Raw genomic sequence first — 6,315 nt, 5'->3', positions numbered from 1 at the left:
ATGGGTGAATGAATACTTTTGGCAATATAGTGTATGACTAACAAAGGCAGCAACTCAATGTATTTTATTTTCCTGTTTCTCCACCTACCTGTCCTGGTCAGGGTCACGGTGGATCAGGCTTCCCAGTCATCACTGGGTGCAATGCAGTAACAAACCTTGGACAGGATGCCCGTTCATCTCAAAGCCTTTGTGTAACCCAACCATATATGTAGAGCTAATACACGCAGGGAGAAAGCTTACTGACGTAGGCCGCACGCTTGTGTCACAGGATATGGGTAGGAGGATAGAAAACGACGGAACTCTGGAGACAGTGTGAATAGAAAGACGTGGGCAGAAAAATCGCCCACTCCCTCTAAACACTCTCTTTCTCCCTGTCACACACAGACACACATCTGATAGTTACGCAAGAGAATCTGAGCATCACCAAATCACTCTGTACGGAGCAAACAGAAATAAACTATTTTCACTGAAGAACTGGGTATCAACACGGCATCATGCAGACACGTTACAGGGTCTCTGTTCCATTCCATCTGTTGATTTATATTATCCGTTGTTTTCCAAAACAGCTTTTGTATGAATACAGTATGAATAGCTTGGCTGGTCATGTATGAATATTGTATGAAGTAATTGCCTCTTTCAGATTGACGTTGTTATTGTATAATTGGCACATTGGGATTTTAAATTATTAAACAAAACATACAAAACATAAAATAACATCATCTTCAAATGGAGAAAACCTGGACAAGTGGAAAATGTATCCAAGAGTGGCTCAAAAACGGCTCAGCACTAGCCGTTTTCACTAGCCCCCCCCCCCCCCCCCCCCCCCCCCCCCCTACAGCCCTGCTGGGGGTGCAGTGAAATGTAATGGGTGGGCATGCCTTTAGTCATATTATAAAAGTCAGAACCATATTTGGAGCTTGATTTGAGGGAGAATGTGAGGAGATCTCAAACCAAAACTTTAATTTCCCTTTCCACCTTGTTTGAATTAATGTGGTCATTTAAGATGTCTGATCAACATGTATTTTACCCATATGTGTGATTAACACCAAGTTGCCTTGGATGTATTGGGAATTCTTTATATTAACAGCTACATATTAATACAGATGATGTTGTTAATCATTTTCATTGGTAAATGAAGTAGCGGGTATGATGGGTCTAGCATGCACACCTGCTATGGGTCAAGAGTTGAAGACATTTTTAAAAAATAAGTAAATAAATACAGCAAAGTTCTCTAGCATTAGCTAAAGTCAGTAACAATGACTTATGATATGAGGAATTTCAATAAGTCATCAGATAATTCTGTCCATGAGCTAATAAGAGTAGGTCTATACGTAGGTTATGATACAAAACATTAATCCAAGCCTATAGCCAAACTGTGTTTGGTCACAAAGCATTTGTCTATGAAATTAGATTAGGAAAAGTGCAGCAAGTCCAACGATTTATTATCAAGTTTACTTCAGAACTTTAGCTACATGTGCTGGAGCAGCAGCTCTTTGACCCACATTTCCACTATCAGAATAAAAATCATTAGACAATTAATTATCCAGTAATCTCTCTAGGCTCAGAGGCACTGAAGGGAAACACTACCAGCGTCACATGGATAGGACCATGCATTTCACTCTGTATTTGACACAATATGTAAATCTGTATCAGGCGTTTATCAACTTGTCAGCAGTACATCCTTGACTTTACTGATAATATTCACACACTCACTAACATACCTAAACATAAATTACATGGCCAACATACACCCACATCCACCCATATATATATATATGCCTTTTAGCTCCAACAACAGACTTGGCCTGTAGATGAAACATTTGCAACTGATGATGTAAGGTCTTCTTGCAGTTGGTGTTCCACTTTATCCCTGTTGTTTCTTTCTTAACCTTTCCACTTTATGTTTGATAAAAAAGCAACCAAAACTGACTGGGGCAACCAGCTCTGGTAGGGCAAACATTTGACAAAGTGACTTTTGCCAGTTTTAATTTTAATGTTTAATGTTTGTCTATGGTGTCATGGCTACATCAACATGTTACATTTTATGCACCTTCTAGAAATAGCTAGGCTGAAAAAACTGACCATGTGATGTGCACAAATACATGATCCTATAGCAGTTATAGTATATATTTGCTTAAAACAATTAAAGTAAAAAAAAAAAAACCAAAACATTCTTTTTCCACTCACAAATGTATCATTTGCTCTTTCATTATTGAATAATTTATTAATAAATCATTTGCACTCAGTCACGTTGCCACTTGCACAGTTTAAATGACTGACTCACCTCCATTGTAGTAATCATTATTGTGTGCGTGTTTGTGTATTTGTGACTGTGTGTGTACAGTATTGCTGAACTCACTGCTTTCTCTGTGGTGCATAAATCCAAAATGTCAGTTTGATAAGCCGTATGAGTGAGTGTTATTTGCTGCTCTCATTTTATGCTCTCAGCCAAGTTACTGTGGAAACATGAATGGATGTAGAAACAATGAAACAAACTAAAGCAGCACTTATCAGGACAAAGCATTTGAATTAGACCTTGTTGACACTCCAGGACCATGGACAACAAATGGAAATCTAATATATTCATTTAATACACTGATCAGCCATAACATTAAAACCACCTCCTTGTTTCTACACTCACTGTCCATTTTATCAGCTCCACTTACCATATAGAAGCACTTTGTAGTTCTACAATTACTGACTGTAGTCTATCTGTTTCTCTACATACTTTTTTTTAGCCTGCTTTCACCCTGTTCTTCAATGATCAGGACCCCCACAGAACCACCACAGAGTAGGTATTATTTGGGTGGTGGATCATTCTCAGCACTGCAGTGACACTGACATGGTGGTGGTGTGTTAGTGTATGTTGTGCTGGTATGAGTGGATCAGACACAGCAGCGCTGCTGGAGTTTTTAAATACCATGTCCACTCACTGTCCACTCTATTAGACACTGTGTCTTATCCACTAGTTGGTCCATCTTGTAGATGTAAAGTCAGAGACGATCGCTCATCTATTGCTGCTGTTTGAGTTGGTCATCTTCTAGACCTTCATCAGTGGTCACAGGATGCTGACCATGGGGCGCTGTTGGCTGGATATTTTTGGTTGGTGGACTATTCTCAGTCCAGCAGTGACAGTGAGGTGTTTAAAAACTCCAGCAGCATTGCTGTGTCTTATCCACTCATACCAGCACAACACACACTAACACACCACCACCATGTCAGTGTCACTGCAGTGCTGAGAATGATCCACCACCTAAATAAAACCTGCTCTGTAGTGGTCCTGGGAGAGTCCTGACCATTGAAAAACAGCATGAAAGGTGGCTAACAAAGCATGCAGAGAAACAGATGGACTACAGTCAGTAATTGTAGAGCTACAAAGTGCTTCTGTATGGTAAGTGGAGCTGATAAAATGGACAGTGAGTGTAGAAACAAGGAGGTGGTTTTAATGTTATGGCTGATCAGTGTATATACGACTGCCATAAACATAACCCAAACTTACCATCATTTTGAACCTGAAAATTACTCATGAATATGACATTTAAACTTTTAAATATAATCTACTTAAAAAGTTTAAATGAAAAAATTTAATTGCCAAGGAACAACATAACAACCATACTCTAAATACAGTACTTATGTATACACAATTTGGAAACACCCTATATCCTTCTTCAATCCCATTGTACTAGACCAGTCAGTTGTGTTGGCAGACATTTATCACGAGTAGACATACGTTAGCTTTTAATATATTACTCTTGATTTGCATTTATTTTTTAAATGCAAATCATTTTTTTTCATAATGATTCATCTAACAGTAGCAAAACATGCAAACTATATTTACACCCCCCAGTTAAAATAAACTAGAACATGTACTACTAGACTTGAGTATGCCAAAGCAGTGCCCTACCAATGATGTTAATATGCTGTCACTATTTATTACTCAGTATGTACTTATGGCAACGTTATCAGGTGGGCTAGCTAAATGATTCCATTTCTTATACAATGATTATATGATTATATAATGATAATATCATTTTAAATCACATACGTTATAAATAAAACTGAGTGATTGAGTGGTACTTTTAGTTTTGGGGCCTTGTTTATTAAGTTACTATTTACTTTTAACAAAACATTAGCGTTCATATGCATAATATTAGCATTACTGGGTCTTGATTTAAATAATTACATTTATAGAAATTCATGTAATAGTAGCCAAAAATAACAACATATACCAGAGTAAATCCATTTGTATGTAGGTTACAGTAACACAAATTTGGTAACCTGTAACCTGCCATTGAAAGATGGTGGTATGACTTTCACATTCTTCTTAAAATTCAAGTATGTGATTACAAAACAGCAAAAACTCTTGGTACTTGGCCTGTAACATTTTGGGAGGTCTTGTTGTCAAACAAGGTTCCAGAAAGTTCCAAGAGCTACAAAAAAAGGCCTGAAGCAGGGTAGATACCTATTAAAGCTTTAATATTATAATGATATTCATGGTTCTTGCCTTACCATCTGTTATGTAAATAATTTAATGAGAACATCACTGACAAACGTTCATGTTGTAGCTGATCTTATGCCCTTCAGAACTGTGCAGAGTTATCAACAGCAGGCACACATTAAAAAAACTGTCAGTTCAATGTCATTCACTGTTTTTTTAAGTCATGTGTAATTATCATGTCAGTTATCCTGTCACTTAGCATATTGTCAGTTAGTATAAAGAAAACAATTCGTGCTAATCATTCAGGTGTGCTTACTTTAAGGAACTGGGCTTTTGTAGGCTATGATTTGGAATAATTAAGTGTGTTGTTTGAGAAAGAAAGGCATGACAATGTTCCATCTTACTATAAAGCTATCATACTTTTTTTTGTTTCTTTATGCATTTTCTCCCCTTTTCCCCCCGACTTTTTAGCGCATCCAGTCGCCGGATTGCGTCATGCCTCTCTCCACTAATGCTGGCCCAGGCTCTGATCGAGGAGAACAAAGCTAACCCATGCCCCCTCTGACACGTGGGCAGCAGCCGTATGCATCTTGTCACCTACTCCAGATGAGATCAGCTGCAGATCAGCTCTGTGTACAGAGAGACACACCCTGATTTGCACTCTCTCCCCGTCTCTGTGCAGGCGCCATCAATCAGCCAGCAGAGGTCATAGTTGCATCAGTTATGAGAGAGACCCTATCTGGCTTAATGCCCCACCCCTATATGAACAACAGGCCAATCGTTGTTTATGTGGCTGCAATGACTCCATTCTATGTATTCGAGCTCTGGTGTGCTAGCGTGTGTTTTTACCGCCTAAAGCTATCATACATAAACGTATGTCAAAATAGTAACATGCTATAAATGATCATAGATACACTATTATTGCCATCCCTTCAAATTCTTGAGTTCAGGTGTTTAAGCCACCTGATCTTATTTAGGGTCGCAGTGGGTTTGATTCACTGGGCAAAAGGCAGGAAACACCCTGGGTGGTCAGTCCATCACAGGACAAACACACTTACACACTAGGAGGACTTTAGTATTTTCAGTTAACCTGGATACATGTCTTTGGACTGTGGGAGGAAACTAGAGCACATGGAGGAAGCCCACGCAGACACAGGGACAGCATGAAAACTCCACCTGAAAATTGAATCCAGGACCTTCCTGCTGTGAGGTGACAGTGATGCCCACTGTGCCACCCAACTGGGATGAAACTAAGAAAGAAATTGTGAATTGCACTAAAGGACCTGGGTTCGATTAAGAAGTATGGTTTTCTGCCATCTTCCAAAACATCCCATCAGCATGGAGCGGTTAATGAATGTATTACTGATGGATTAAATTAATTCCATTTTTTAAAGTGTCTAGTCCAGCTCTATCACTGTTTCTGTTGTTTTACCCCGAGGTCCTTCTGATGGAAACCTGTTTACCTGCCCGAGGTTAAGGAATGAAGTCGAGACTGCCGTGCCAACAATGCTGCTCCTGCTGGATGTGACGGGGCCTGGCGTGTTTGCACCAAGAATGTCAAGAACTCACTACAGACTTTATTACAGACTGGACTGAATAATAACTCTATTATTATTCATTTATTTATTATTGCTAGTTATAACTTTTAGTTCATTTTAATTCTGTGTTTGTATGATTTGTGTAAATCTTATTCATTTAAAGTATCCTCCAGACCAGTGGCGGCTGCTGGTCTTTCAAAGAGGGGAAGCTCATTGTCGGCTTACATCATAAAATTTGTACATAAATTCTGCCCTCCGTTCCTTTTCAAGAAAATGGCCTGAAATGGGTTACAGTTTGTCTTTCGACTTCACTTGCAAAATCCGCGATGGGACTGAAGC

Source organism: Trichomycterus rosablanca, chromosome 5 (genome assembly GCF_030014385.1).
Source record: "Trichomycterus rosablanca isolate fTriRos1 chromosome 5, fTriRos1.hap1, whole genome shotgun sequence".
Classification (NCBI taxonomy): Eukaryota; Metazoa; Chordata; class Actinopteri; order Siluriformes; family Trichomycteridae; genus Trichomycterus; species Trichomycterus rosablanca.
The sequence above is the reverse complement of the archived record's forward strand: the minus strand, read 5'-3'. Positions refer to the sequence as shown.